The sequence below is a fragment of the Bombina bombina genome, chromosome 1 (assembly GCF_027579735.1).
Source record: "Bombina bombina isolate aBomBom1 chromosome 1, aBomBom1.pri, whole genome shotgun sequence".
In the NCBI taxonomy this organism is placed as follows: Eukaryota; Metazoa; Chordata; class Amphibia; order Anura; family Bombinatoridae; genus Bombina; species Bombina bombina.
Genome location: NC_069499.1, coordinates 833752150 through 833768112, shown reverse-complemented (window position 1 = coordinate 833768112; position 15963 = coordinate 833752150). Strand labels below are relative to the sequence as shown.

The following is a 15963-nucleotide window of genomic DNA, read 5'->3' as shown; positions in this document are numbered from 1 at the left end:
TTGCATGACAGCCAATCAAGAGGCTTTACCACTATCCAGGATACACCCCCTCCTCCGGCATAGCAGATATTCAATTACGTGTGCATCACTATTATATTATAACAGGGGCCAAAAGGTGAATATAACACCATCACCAGACCTCCGTTCTAGCCACCTTTTACACATTCAGTGTGTACACCGTAATGTCTTTCCGTCTCATCGCACCAAGGGGCATGTCCAGTGATGTCATAGACGCCCTCTGAATAGGCCAATCATCAGGAACACCATGTGATCAGATGTCAGACCCCATACACCCTCAATCAGCTGATCCATATTCTTCATCCACGCACTGCATCAGACAGTATAGCGATAAATATACTGGCTCTGTTATATAATCACTGTCATCAAAAGTGCAACGTTTATCAAAGACTACGGGGAGGGCACAAATATATAAACTGGCAAATTACATTCTCCAAGGAACCATAGTAAATATATATATATATATATATATATATATATATATATATATACACATACACAAAAGGGATAACCTTAAAGATTACTCAGTATGTTTATATGTTACTCTATACCCTGTAGAGAATAGAAAAATATACATAATAGAGAAATATACAGGAGTAGAACAATCTACAAAGTGGAAAAACCTACAAAATAGAAAAACCTACACGGTAGAACAATGGGCAGCAATGAGAGCCTGACATGTCATAACATAGCTAAATAATAGCTCTGCAAACGGGGCAGAAACATCTGTTATATTAACATATATTAAGTGCGGACATACCCAACACTAAACCGAATTATATACCATTACTAGGCTAAGCAAGACCTGTAATATTATTAGCTATACCTTACCGCCCCATGTCTTAGAGTATGGTAGAAAAGCTTCCCATGTCAGTATGTATTACAGGAAACAGTGCCAATCCACACTAGTATTCAGGCCTCCTGGATGTACAATCCCCAGGGAAAAAATCCATTGTGTCTCCAACTGTAGGAGCCTCTTCTTTCGGTCCCCCCCTTGACCAGGGGGGGGGGGGTACATAATCGATTAGTATGAAGCGTAGATCCTTTACTGTGTGGTTCATCTCCAGAAAGTTCCTCGCCACCGGTTGGTCTGTTTTCCTTTTTTTCAAAGTCATTCTGATTGCACTACGATAAGCCATTCTTTTCTTAATATCATCGTCCGTTTTAGTATTTAGTTGAACAGGTTAGATGGCATTTGATATTATACCTCTGGAATGTGGAAGATGAAACAAACTGCTTTGGATCATTGAATTGCAAGTGATACACTGATGCATTTGAAATATCCCAGCTTCAGGGTCTTTAACCATGATTCCTTGGAGTATGCATGCATAGGGTCTGTTAGCATAGGGTCCAAGAACTCAACTTTATTTCGACTGTGTACCATTTTGAACTTCACAGGTGTTGTCAGTTTGTTCAAGGTTTCAAGCCAAGATATAAGGCTGACCTTGTCACCTCTCCAGATTAACAGGACATCATCAATGTACTGCTTATACATGATAACCTTGGGGTTTTCATAGACTCACATTAACCTTGTAGTCCTCCATATAGAGGTTGGCGTACAATGGGGCCATATTCGACCCCATCGCCGTTCCTGTGATTTGTTGAAAATACTTGGTTTCAAACCTAAAGTAGTTATATGTTAAACACAGCTGTAAAATCTTGATGATGTAATCCACTCTCAGGTCCCACATATGGGTATCTTGATGAAGCCTTTCGGATCGCCTCTATCCCATCATGGTGTGGGATGATCGTGTATAAGCTTGTGATGTCCATCGTCACCAGGTAGTCATCAGGACCAATACCATGAATTTCAGACACTAGATGGAGAATATTAGTGGAGTCACGGACATATGATGCCATCTGTTTCACAAGTGGTTAAAGATAGTAATCCACCCACTGGGCCATTGGACTCAATAAGGAGCCTCTGGCGGATAAGATGGGTCGGCCCGGTGGTTTCAATAAGCTCTTGTGGACCTTTGGAAGTGTATAGAGAATTGGGCAAATAGGACATTTCACAATTAGCCATTCATATGTTACCTTAGTGATCAATTCTCTTTCTAATCCATTATTCAATACATCGGAGACAATACCCTGAAATTGTTTAATGGGGTTGCCCAACTGGGGTTGATACACCAATTGGTCCTCCAATTGTGAGCAGATCTCCTCTCTGTAATCTGAATAGTTGAGTACCATGATTGCTCCTCCTTTATCCGCTTTGCGGATCACAATCGTAGGGTCTTTCGACCTTCTGTTCCTCGGATTAAATATTCTCTCTCATTTGTTTTGCCGACATAGATAGCACCCCTTGTAGCACCAGTCTCATATATGTTTTAATACTTGAGGATGTTTGTACTGGATCAAATGTACTCCTCCGTTTAAACGATATGTCACCATCAGTGTCGGTCCCATGTTGAAAGAAATCTTGTAATCTCAGGTTCCTTTGGAACCTCTGTACGTCCAGTCAAGTGTCAAATTCACTAAGATTCTTTGAGGGTACAAATGTGAGACCCCTATTTAGTCATCTCTGTTCTACTGGAGATAGGGGCCTTTCAGATTGATCACTATATCCTCCTCCCCTTCCAGGTAGTGGAGGTCTTCCGATTGTTCCCCCCTCTCCTTGGATGTGGTCTCCTTCCTTTTTTTGGTGGCCTGCTCTTGTAGTCACCCCTAAAAAATGCTGCTGTGAGCCAGATGTAGCAGGTCTCTCATACTCATATCTCACAGGGGCATCAGAGTCAGAGCCTGAACTGGCATCGACTGTGTTAAAATGTCTCCTTGTGTACATCTTCTGCCTACGTGGCCTTTGTGGTCTGTACGTCTGTCTTTCCTTTGGACTCAGCATCCATTTATATACCTGTCTTTCTTTATATAGTCTTCCACCACTTGATGTAGTTTTTTTATTTTTAAAGGCCACTAATGCTTTCTTGTATTCCTTCACCTGCTGGGATAGTTTAGTAAGCCAGTATTCTGTATGATCTTGTTGCAGAATAGTGCCCTTCGTTGTATCAAATATTTGAATTTAATTCTTTACTTTGCCCAAAAGTGATCTCACCTCCTCTACTACCAGTAGCAGCAAATCTAATCAACATTTATTCAATACTGCGCACCATTTCTTGCAAAACTCACTATTGTTCCTCCAATCGTGGGTACATTGTGGATGCGGAAGCCTTTGGGGATCATTTTCTTCTTATAAAACTCAGACAGGTATACACCATGGAAATGTAAATCCACTTCCCTCTCAGTTTAAGTAGGGCTAGGTAGATGGATTGTGCTGTTTCAGTGTCGGGTGTAATCTCTTCATATTCAAACAAAATCCTTGCTCCATGCACCTCAGACAGGGTAAGCATTTCAGCACCCTCTACATCAAGTGGTACAGATAGAGCAGGGCCTTGTGCCTGGGTCATAGGTATATGCGTCTCCATTGGTATCTCCCGACACCAAATGATCATAATCCCAGGGGATTGTCTCAGATGTATTGAAGGATGGATTTGAAAGATAATTGATCACTAAGGAAACATATGAATGGCTAATTGTGAAATAACCTATTTCCCCATTTCTCTATACACTTCCAAAGGTCCACAAGAGCTTATTAAAAACCACCAGGCTGACCCATCGTATCCGCCAGAGGGTCATTATTGAGTCCATTGGCCCAGTAGGTGGATTACTATCTTTAACCACTTGTGAAACAGATGGCATCATATGTCCGTGACTCCACTAATATTCTCTGTCTAGTGTCTGAAATTCAAGCTATTGGTCCTGATGACTACCTGGTGACGATGGACGTCACAATCTTATATACGATCATCCCACACCATGATGGGGATAGAAAGGCTTTATCAAGATACCCATATGTGGGACCTGAGAGTGATTATATCATCAAGATTTTACAACTGTGTTTAACCTACAAATACTTTAGATTTGAAACCAAGTATTTCCAGCAAATCACAGGAACAGCTATGGGGTTGAATATGGTCCCATTGTACGCCAACCTCTATATGGAGGACTACGAGGTTAAAGGGACACTGAACCCAAATTTTTTCTTTTGTAATTCAGAAAGAGCATGCAATTTTAAGCAACTTTCTAATTTACTCCTATTTTCAATTTTTCTTCGTTTTCTTGCTATCATTATTTGAAAAAGAAGGCATCTAAGCTTTTTTTTGGTTTCAGTACTCTGGACAGCACTTTTTTATTGGTGGATGAATTTATCCACCAATCAGCAAGGACAACCCAGGTTGTTCACCAAAAATGGGCCGGCATCTAAACTTACATTCTTGCATTTCAAATAAAGATACCAAGAGAATGAAGAAAATTTGATAATAGGAGAAAATTAGAAAGTTGCTTAAAATTTCATGCTCTATCTGAATCACGGAAGAAACATTTTGGTTACAGTGTCCCTTTAATGTAATGAGAGTCTATGAAAACCCCAAGGTCATCATGTATAAGCGGTACATTGATGATATCCTGTTAATCTGGAGAGGTGATGAGGTCAGCCTCATATCTTGGTTTGAAACCTTGAACAAACTGACAACACCTGTGAAGTTCAAAATGGTACACAGTCGAAATGAAGTTGAGTTCTTGGATCTTTAAGGATGGGTCACTATTGGAAATGACGATATACCATAAACCCACGGACAGAAATTTGTTGCTATTAGCAAATAGCTGTCATCCACCATCCCTTATCAAACCAATAAGGAATAACTCCCAAAAAGAGGCAACACAACTACAGGAGATGTCAAGAAAATTCTCACAGAGTGGATATACTTTTCATACCATTAAAAGGGCGCAGAAGACAGCTAACGAATATACTAGAACTGAATTGCTGACAGATCAACGAAAGGAAATTACAAAGGAACGGATGACATTTGTCACCACATATACCCAATCGTGGACATATTGGCAAAATCAGTGAGGGAACATTTGTCACTAGAGATATGCACTTTTGATATATATGACTAAATGTTATGCACTAATGATATATGGCTCATATCCTGACATGGCTGTATTTGCATTCACAAGATGCTTTGTATATATTATCACCTATATGTAATTGGTATCAATTATGATACCTTTATGATTGATTGTAGAGAAAGTGGGAGGAGCTTGTTTGAATATATAAGCACTGTTTTGTTCACTTTATGGCTGTCTGAGGAAGGGGCGAATGCTCTGAAACATCACACAATAAAGTTGCTGTGGTTTAAATCCAGAGACTGCAATTGTTGGATTGTGTGTGTATGTATGTGTGTATATATATATATATATATATATATATATATATATATATATATATATATATATATATATATATATATATATATATATATATACACATACATACATACATACATACATACATACAAAGAGAGAAGCGCTCTACCAGGAACGAGAAAACAGCTCATCAGCTAGTTCTTTGGCGATTTACCACCCAAAAGCAGCCTCTTAGACCAGTGTGCTTTTCACAGAGGAAAACTTTCCTGAAGTATATCAGTCTGATCCCGCCAAGTAAGGTCAGTCCAGCCCCGAAAAACCAGGCAATTCTCCTTTGAGCAAGAAACATGATAACCCCAGACGATCGTTTCAGCCTCCTATGGGCCTCGTCAGTGAGGTGCAGCCACATTCCTCTAAGCACACTGGGCAAAGAGTCCACATCTGGTTTCCCCCCCATCACCCATAGGGAGACTTCCCCAGGGTCATATTAATTTGCATACGAAGAGAGAAGCGATCTACCAGGAAGGAACAAAAGCTCATCAGCTAGTTATTTGGCGATTTACCACCCAGAAGCAGCCTCTTTTAGACCACTGTGCTTTTCACAGAGGAAAACTTTCCTGAAGTATATCAGTCTGATCCCGCCAAGTAAGGTCAGTCCAGCCCTGAAATACCAGGCAATTCTCCTCTGAACAAGAAACATGATAACCCCAGACAATCATTTCGGCCTCCTATGGGCCTTGTCAGTGAGGTGCAGCCACATTCCTCTAAGCACACTGGGCAAGCAGTCCACGTCTGGATTCCCCCATCACCCATAGGGAGACTTCCCCAGGGTCATATTATTTTGCATACATTGAGACAAGGGCTCTACCAGGAACAAACAACAGCTCATCAGCTAGTTCTTTGGCGATTTACCACCCGGAAGAAGCCTCTTTTAGACCAGTGTGCTTTTCACAGAGGAAAACTTTCCTGAAGTATATCAGGACTGACCTTACTTGGCGGAATCAGACTGATATACTTCAGGAAAGTTTCCTCTGTGAAAAGCACACTGGTCTAAAAGAGGCTGCTTCTGGGTATATATACATACATTTCTTGGCCATTTTTCAGAGAATATGAATGATAACACAAAAACTTTTCTTTCACTCATGTTAGTGTTTGGTTGAAGCCATTTATTATCAATCAACTGAGTTTACTCTTTTTCAATCATAATGACAACAGAAACTACCCAAATGGCCCTGGTCAAAAGTTTTACATACCCTAATTCTTAATACCATGTAATGCCCCCTTTAACATCAATGACAGCTTGAAGACTTTAGTGGTGTTTGAGGATGAGGCTCTTTATCTTCTCGGATGGTAAAGATGCCCATTCTTCCTGGTAAAAAGCCTCCAGTTCCTGTAAATTCTTGGGCTGTCTTGCATGAACTGCACGTTTGAGATCTCCTCAGAGTGGCTCAATGATATTCAGGTCAGGAGACTGAGATGACCACTCCAGAACCTTCACTTTATTCTGCTGTAGTCAATGACAGGTCGACTTGCCCTTGTGTTTAGGATCAGTCATGTTGGAATGTCCAAGTACGTCCTATACGCAGCTTCCAGGCTGATGAATGCAAATTTTCTTCCAGTATTTTTTGATAACATACTGCATTCATCTTGCTATCAATTCTGACCAAATTCCTTGTGCCTTTGTAGCTCACACATCCCCAAAACATCAGCGATCCACCTCCGTGTTTCACAGTAGGAATGGTGTACCTTTCATCATAGGACTTGTTGACTCCTCTGCAAATGTAGCGTTTATAGTTGTGGCCAAAAAGCTCAATTTTGGTCTCATCACTCCAAATGACGTTGTGCCAGAAGGTTTGAGGCTTGTCTCTGTTCTGTTTGGCGTATTGTAAGCGGGATACTTTGTGGCATTTGCGTAGTAATGGCTTTCTTCTGGCGACTCGACCATGCAGCCCATCTTTCTTCAAGTGCCTCCTTATTGTGCATCTTGAAACAGCCACACCACATGTTTTCAGAGAGTCCTCTATTTCACCTGAAGTTATTTGTTGGTTTTTCTTTGCAGTTGTGGCTGAAATTTTAGTTGGTCTACCTGACCGTGGTTTGGTTTCAACAGAACCCCTCATTTTCCACTTCTTTATTAGAGTTTGAACACTGCTGATTGGCATTCTCAATTCCTTGGATATCTTTTTATATCCCTTTCCTGTTTTATACAGTTCAACTACTTATTCCCACAGATCCTTTGACAATTCTTTTGATTTCCCCATGACTCAGAATCCAGAAACGTCAGTGCAGCACTGGATGAAAGATGCAAGGGTCTGTCAGGAGTCCAGAAACTCATTGAGCTTTTACACACACACTAATTACAAGCAAACCTTTAATAGCCATTCAAACCCCTTTGTGCCAACTTGTGTGCATGTTATAAGGCCAAAATCACCAGGGTATGTAAACTTTTGATCAGGGTCATTTGGGTAGTTTCTGTTGTCACTATGATTTAAAAAACATAATTGATGTAAGAACTTACCTGATAAATTCATTTCTTTCATATTAGCAAGAGTCCATGAGCTAGTGACGTATGGGATATACATTCCTACCAGGAGGGGCAAAGTTTCCCAAACCTCAAAATGCCTACAAATACACCCCTCACCACACCCACAAATCAGTTTAACGAATAGCCAAGAAGTGGGGTGATAAGAAAAAAGTGCGAAAACATAAAAAATAAGGAATTGGAATAATTGTGCTTTAAACAAAAAAATCATAACCACCACAAAAAGGGTGGGCCTCATGGACTCTTGCTAATATGAAAGAAATGAATTTATCAGGTAAGTTCTTACATAAATTATGTTTTCTTTCATGTAATTAGCAAGAGTCCATGAGCTAGTGACGTATGGGATAATGACTACCCAAGATGTGGATCTTTCCACGCAAGAGTCACTAGAGAGGGAGGGATAAAATAAAGACAGCCAATTCCGCTGAAAAATAATCCACACCCAAAATAAAGTTTAAATTTTATAATGAAAAAAACTGAAAATATAAGCAGAAGATTCAAATTGAAACAGCTGCCTGAAGTACTTTTCTACCAAAAACAGCTTCAGAAAAAGAAAACACATCAAAATGGTAGAATTTAGTAAAAGTATGCAAAGAAGACCAAGTTGCTGCTTTGCAAATCTGATCAACCGACGCTTCATTCCTAAACGCCCAGGAAGTAGAAACTGACCTAGTAGAATGAGCTGTAATCCTTTGAGGCGGAGTATTACCCGACTCGACATAAGCATGATGAATTAAAGATTTCAACCAAGATGCCAACAAAATGGCAGAGGCCTTCTGACCTTTCCTAGAACCGGAAAAGATAACAAATAAATAGACTAGAAGTCTTTCGGAAAGTCTTAGTAGCTTCAACATAATATTTCAAAGCTCTAACTACATCCAAAGAATGCAATGATTTCTCCTTAGAATTCTTAGGATTAGGACATAATGAAGGAACCACAATTTCTCTACTAATGTTGTTGGAATTCACAACCTTAGGTAAAAATTCAAAAGAAGTTCGCAACACCGCCTTATCCTGGTGAAAAATCAGAAAAGGAGACTCACAAGAAAAAGCAGATAATTCAGAAACTCTTCTGGCAGAAGAGATGGCCAAAAGGAACAAAACTTTCCAAGAAAGTAATTTAATGTCCAATGAATGCATAGGTTCAAACGGAGGAGCTTGAAGAGCCCCCAGAACCAAATTCAAACTCCAGGGAGGAGAAATTGACTTAATAACAGGTTTTATACGAACCAAAGCTTGTACAAAACAATGAATATCAGGAAGATTAGCAATCTTTCTGTGAAAAAGAACAGAAAGAGCAGAGATTTGTCCTTTCAAGGAACTTGCAGACAAACCTTTATCCAAACCATCCTGAAGAAACTGTAAAATTCTCGGAATTCTAAAGGAATGCCAGGAAAAATAATGAGAAAGACACCAAAAAATATAAGTCTTCCAGACTCTATAATATATCTCCCTAGATACAGATTTACGAGCCTGTAACATAGTATTAATCACAGAGTCAGAGAAACCTCTTTGACTAAGAATCAAGTGTTCAATCTCCATACCTTTAAATTTAAGGATTTGAGATCCTGATGGAAAAAAGGACCTTGCGACAGAAGGTCTGGTCTTAACGGAAGAGTCCACGGTCGGCAAGAAGCCATCCGGACAAGATCCGCATACCAAAACCTGTGAGGCCATGCTGGAGCTACTAGCAGAACAAACGAGCATTCCTTCAGAATCTTGGAGATCACTCTTGGAAGAAGAACTAGAGGCGGAAAGATATAGGCAGGATGATACTTCCAAGGAAGTGACAATGCATCCACTGCTTCCGCTTGAGGATCCCTGGATCTGGACAGATACCTGGGAAGTTTCTTGTTTAGATGAGAGGCCATCAGATCTATTTCTGGAAGTCCCCACATTTGAACAATCTGAAGTAATACCTCTGGGTGAAGAGTCCATTCGCCCGGATGCAACGTTTGGCGACTGAGATAATCCGCTTCCCAATTGTCTATACCTGGGATATGAACCGCAGAAACTAGACAGGAGCTGGATTCCGCCCAAACCAGAATTCGAGATACTTCTTTCATAGCTAGAGGACTGTGAGTCCCTCCTTGATGATTGATGTATGGCACAGTTGTGACATTGTCTGTCTGAAAACAAATGAACGATTCTCTCTTCAGAAGAGGCCAAGACTGAAGAGCTCTGAAAATTGCACGGAGTTCCAAAATATTGATCGGTAATCTCACCTCCTGAGATTCCCAAACCCCTTGTGCCGTCAGAGACCCCCACACAGCTCCCCAACCTGTAAGACTTGCATCTGTTGAAATTACAGTCCAGGTCGGAAGAACAAAAGAAGCCCCCTGAACTAAACAATGGTGATCTGTCCACCACGTCAGAGAGTGTCGTACAATCGGTTTTTAAGATATTAATTGAGATATCTTTGTGTAATCCCTGCACCATTGGTTCAGCATACAGAGCTGAAGAGGTCGCATGTGAAAACGAGCAAAGGGGATCGCGTCCGATGCAGCAGTCATAAGACCTAGAATTTCCATGCATAAGGCTACCGAAGGGAATGATTGTGACTGAAGGTTTCGACAAGCTGAGATCAATTTTAGACGTCTCTTGTCTGTCAAAGATAGAGTCATGGACACTGAATCTATCTGGAAACCCAAAAAGGTTACCCTTGTCTGAGGAATCAATGAACTTTTTAGTAAATTGATCCTCCAACCATGATCTTGAAGAAACAACACAAGTCGATTCGTATGAGATTCTGCTAAATGTGAAGACTGAGCAAGTACCAAGATATCGTCCAAATAAGGAAATACCACAATACCCTGTTCTCTGATTACAGACAGAAGGGCACCGAGAACCTTTGTAAAAATTCTTGGAGCTGTTGCTAGGCCAAACGGCAGAGCCACAAACTGGTAATGCTTGTCTAGGAAAGAGAATCTGAGAAACTGATAGTGATCTGGATGAAATCGGAATATGCAGATATGCATCCTGTAAATCTATTGTAGACATATAATGCCCTTGCTGAACAAAAGGCAGGATAGTCCTTACAGTTACCATTTTGAATGTTGGTATCCTTACATAACGATTCAATATTTTTAGATCCAGAACTGGTCTGAAGGAATTCTCCTTCTTTGGTACAATGAAGAGATTTGAATAAAACCCCAGCCCCTGTTCCAGAACTGGAACTGGCATAATTACTCCAGCTAACTCTAGATCTGAAACACATTTCAGAAATGCTTGAGCCTTCGCTGGATTTACTGGGACACGGGAAAGAAAAAATCTCTTTGCAGGAGGTCTTATCTTGAAACCAATTCTGTACCCTTCTGAAACAATGTTCTGAATCCAAAGATTGTGAACGGAATTGATCCAAATTTCTTTGAAAAAACGTAATCTGCCCCCTACCAGCTGAGCTGGAATGAGGGCCGCACCTTCATGTGGACTTAGGAGCTGGCTTTGATTTTCTAAAAGGCTTGGATTTATTCCAGACTGGAGATGGTTTCCAAACTGATACCGCTCCTGAGGATGAAGGATCAGGCTTTTGTTCCTTGTTGTGACGAAAGGAACGAAAACGATTATTAGACCTGAATTTACCTTTAGATTTTTTATCCTGTGGTAAAAAAGTTCCTTTCCCTCCAGTAACAGTTGAGATAATAGAATCCAACTGAGAACCAAATAATTTATTACCCTGGAAAGAAAGGGAAAGCAGAGTAGACTTAGAAGACATATCAGCATTCCAAGTTTTAAGCCATAAAGCTCTTCTAGCTAAAATAGCTAGAGACATATACCTGACATCAACTCTAATGATATCAAAGATGGCATCACAAATAAAATTATTAGCATGTTGAAGAAGAATAATAATGCTATGAAAATTATGATCTGTTACTTGTTGCGCTAAAGCTTCCAACCAAAAAGTTGAAGCTGCAGCAACATCAGCCAATGATATAGCAGGTCTAAGAAGATTTACCTGAACACAAATAAGCTTTTCTTAGAAAGGATTCAATTTTCCTATCTAAAGGATCCTTAAAGGAAGTACCATCTGCCGTAGGAATAGTAGTACGCTTAGCAAGAGTAGAGACAGCCCCATCAACCTTAGGGATTTTGTCCCAAAACTCTAATCTGTCAGATGGCACAGGATATAATTGCTTAAAACGTTTAGAAGGAGTAAATGAATTACCCAAATTATTCCATTCCCTGGAAATTACTTCAGAAATAGCACCAGGAACAGGAAAAACTTCTGGAATAACTACAGGAGATTTAAAAACCGTATCTAAACGTTTAGATTTAGTATCAAGAGGACCAGAATCCTCTATTTCTAAAGCAATTAGAACTTCTTTAAGTAAAGAACGAATAAATTCCATTTTAAATAAATATGAAGATTTATCAGCATCAACCTCTGAGACAGAATCCTCTGAACCAGAAGAACCACTATCAGAATCAGAATGATGATGTTCATTTAAAAATTCATCTGAACAATGAGAAGTTTTAAAAGACTTTTTATGTTTACTAGAAGGAGGAATAACAGACATAGCCTTCTTAATGGATTTAGAAACAAAATCTCTTATGTTATCAGGAACACTCTGAGTATTAGATGTTGACGGAACAGCAACAGTTAATGGAACTTTACTAAAGGAAATATTATCTGCATTAACAAGTTTGTCATGACATTCAATACAAACAACAGCTGGAGGAACAGCTACCAAAAGTTTACAGCAGATACACTTAGCTTTGGTAGCTCCAGCACCAGGCAGCGATTTTCCAGAAGTATCTTCTGACTCAGTTGCAACGTGGGACATCTTGCAATATGTAATAGAAAAAACAACATATAAAGCAAAATTAATCAAATTCCTTAAATGACAGTTTCAGGAATGGGAAAAAATGCCAGAGAACAAGCTTCTAGCAACCAGAAGCAATAAATAATGAGACTTAAATAATGTGGAGACAAAAGTGACGCCCATATTTTTTTAGCGCCAAATAAGACGCCCACATTATTTGGCGCCTAAATGCTTTTGGCGCCAAAAATGACGCCACATCCGGAACGCCGACACTTTTGACGCAAAAGAACGTCAAAAATGACGCAACTTCCGGCGACACGTATGACGCCGGAAACAGAAAAAAATTTTGCGCCAAAAAAGTCAGCGCCAAGAATGACGCAATAAAATGAAGCATTTTCAGCCCCCGCGAGCCTAACAGCCCACAGGGAAAAGTCAAATTTTAAGGTAAGAAAAAATGATTGATTCAAATGCATTATCCCAAATATGAAACTGACTGTCTGAAAATAAGGAATGTTGAACATCCTGAGTCAAGGCAAATAAATGTTTGAATACATATATTTAGAACTTTATAAAAAAGTGCCCAACCATAGCTTAGAGTGTCACAGAAAATAAGATTTACTTACCCCAGGACACTCATCTACATGTTGTAGAAAGCCAAACCAGTACTGAAACGAAAATCAGCAGAGGTAATGGTATATATATATAAGAGTATATCGTCGATCTGAAAAGGGAGGTAAGAGATGAATCTCTACGACCGATAACAGAGAACCTATGAAATAGACCCCGTAGAAGGAGATCATTGAATTCAAATAGGCAATACTCTCCTCACATCCCTCTGACATTCACTGCACGCTGAGAGGAAAACCGGGCTCCAACCTGCTGCGGAGCGCATATCAACGTAGAATCTAGCACAAACTTACTTCACCACCTCCATAGGAGGCAAAGTTTGTAAAACTGATTTGTGGGTGTGGTGAGGGGTGTATTTGTAGGCATTTTGAGGTTTGGGAAACTTTGCCCCTCCTGGTAGGAATGTATATCCCATACGTCACTAGCTCATGGACTCTTGCTAATTACATGAAAGAAAGAGTAAACACAGTTGATTTATAACAAATGGCTTTAGCCAAACACTAACCATCAGTGAAAGAAAAGTTTTATTATTCTCTGAAAAATAGCCAAGAAATCATAAATTCTGCCAGGGTATGTAAACTTATATATATAGCTAGCATGAGCAATCTTTGGTTAGACGGCATGAAATTGTTGGGGCATAATGAGGTACTGAGGGGAGAAAAAAAAAAAAAAAGAGAAAAAGAGAGTGAAAAAGAGAGAGAGAGAAAGAAAGAAAGAAAGAAAGAAAGAAAGAAAGAAAGAAAGAGAGAGACAGAGAGAGAGAGATAGAGAGAAAGAAAGATAGAGAGAGAAAGAGAGAGAAAGAAAGAGAGAAAGAAAGAGAGAAAGAGAGAAAGAAAGAGAGAAAGAAAGAGAGAAAGAAAGAAATAATTTAATTTTACACCAGACTATTTTTAAACAAGCCCCATTTTTAGACATGTCCAATAAACAGTACCAGCTAGGGGAATATAATTGGGATGTGCTAAAAGAACAAGATGGCATGCTGAGCTAGAGGATGCAGGAAATCTTCTCATACATACTGCAACAACTAATGCTAGTAAAATGATTTTTTTAATAGCATTAGAATAGCCCAAATATTTTACTATGTGCCATTACATTAAAATAAAACATTTGGGCTATTCCAATGCAAGTAAAAACTTAATCAGCACTTAATCAGCATATTACCTATAATTGAGGTTCATGCAGGTCTGTGTTGGTATATTGCCTCATACCTCCCAGCAAGTAGCATGCTTCTGGTGTTAGCAAGCAAATAGGGCTTGTACAGCATAATGTGTCCTGTCTCTCAGTTACAAGTCCCTGTTACTAAAATCATCTCACAAGTAGAACTAAAGTTTAATCTAGCAAACCCTTCACTGCACAGACACAGCCGAGCAAAGCTCTCAAGTCTGCCTGCCCATCCCCGTCTCCCCTCTGCTGCTTACCGTGAGGGGCTTGTGTTTAAAGTTACATTATGACCTCACTCGCTCTTCAATGGGGATTGACAAAGCACAGTATCTCTGCACGGTGCTCGGGCTGCATTAAGCAGATACACATGAAACAGAGGCTTAAAACGGATCAACCCCACATAAATCAGAAAAAATATATAATAATGTAACTGTTCAAAAACAAAGCCTTTTTTTTTTTTAAAAAAAGGGTTTATTGAAGCAGACGGTTCAGATAGTGCACTACGGAAGATCGATCAGACTGGAGTAAAAGAAAAAACCTGTACTTCACTGTCTGAGCTATTTTCCGTGGTGCACTTTCTGAACTGTCTGCTTCAGTAAACCCTTTTTTTTGAAAATTGTAGATGTGGAAGTTCAATGACAGAAAAATATGAAAGAGAATGTGAGAAATATAAAAAGCATAAGAGACCATAATAAAGCAAGTAATACAAAGCCGTGAGACAAGGAAGGCGCTGATAGCTAATAATTCATCCGCTCCTCTTCTGCTCAGCCCTGTACATTTATTGGCTCATATAGCCAACGCAGACTGCAGGGCCTCTTTGTATAAGTAACCCCCATAATTTATTAAGCGGATGTCATGACATCTGAAATCATCCTTCTGGACTGTAAATATCAGAGCTAATGTAACTGTTCATCTGTGCGCTCTGCTAAAGCAGAAAGCATTAATCACTCACAGTATTCCGTACTAAAGTATATTATATTTGCACAGATATTTTGCTCACTAATCATGTTGGAAAACAGAACCATGTGTGTATTATGAATCTGTAAATAAAATGGTTTTGGGGATTAGCCAATTGGTTTTTATCTACTGTATGTACGGGCTTTGTTTTACCTTTGCACCCATCAGAGCTGAGGTAACCAGCAAATTCCTCCTTAGTGTTCCACCCAGAGCAGCGCACCCCCTGCATTGCTGCTCCACCCCCTCCTCCTTTCCCTACGGAAGCCCGCACGCACTGAACAGTTGCAGCCTGCGCACGGGGAAAACATTTTCAGACAAGATTTTTTTTTTTTTTTTAAATGAAGCTATGAGATAGATAAATTTAAAAGATAGTACCCCATTTTCCTAAGTCGCCCTTATTAGCGCTCCTGCCCGCAAGCAACACATTGACAAGTATGTACCGCCACACCCCCTGCTGGCCGCTGTTAAAATAACAAAACAAAAAAAATATTTAGCCTTGCTAAGGTCTGCTTGCCCGCAGCAGGGCTAAATGTAAAAAAACTGCATGTCCCGGGCGATAGTTATTGCGCATTGCTGAGATAGATATATATAGATAGATATACATACACACACTCACAGGGCCGCCATCAGGGGGTGACAAGGGTTAATTCCTGTTAGGGGCCCAATGGGCCAGGGGGGCCCCATGAG

General features: G+C 39.9%; 1 long non-coding RNA gene across 1 annotated transcript in view; it reads right to left on the bottom strand.

Moving 5' to 3' along the window:
• Positions 1–15492, bottom strand: part of LOC128646039 (uncharacterized) — a 198468-nt gene extending 182976 nt beyond the window's left edge. The window contains exon 1 of the long non-coding RNA XR_008400174.1: positions 15430–15492. This is a non-coding gene — a long non-coding RNA (uncharacterized LOC128646039). The remainder of the gene's footprint in view (positions 1–15429) is intronic.
• Between the last annotated feature and the right edge of the window lie 471 nt (positions 15493–15963).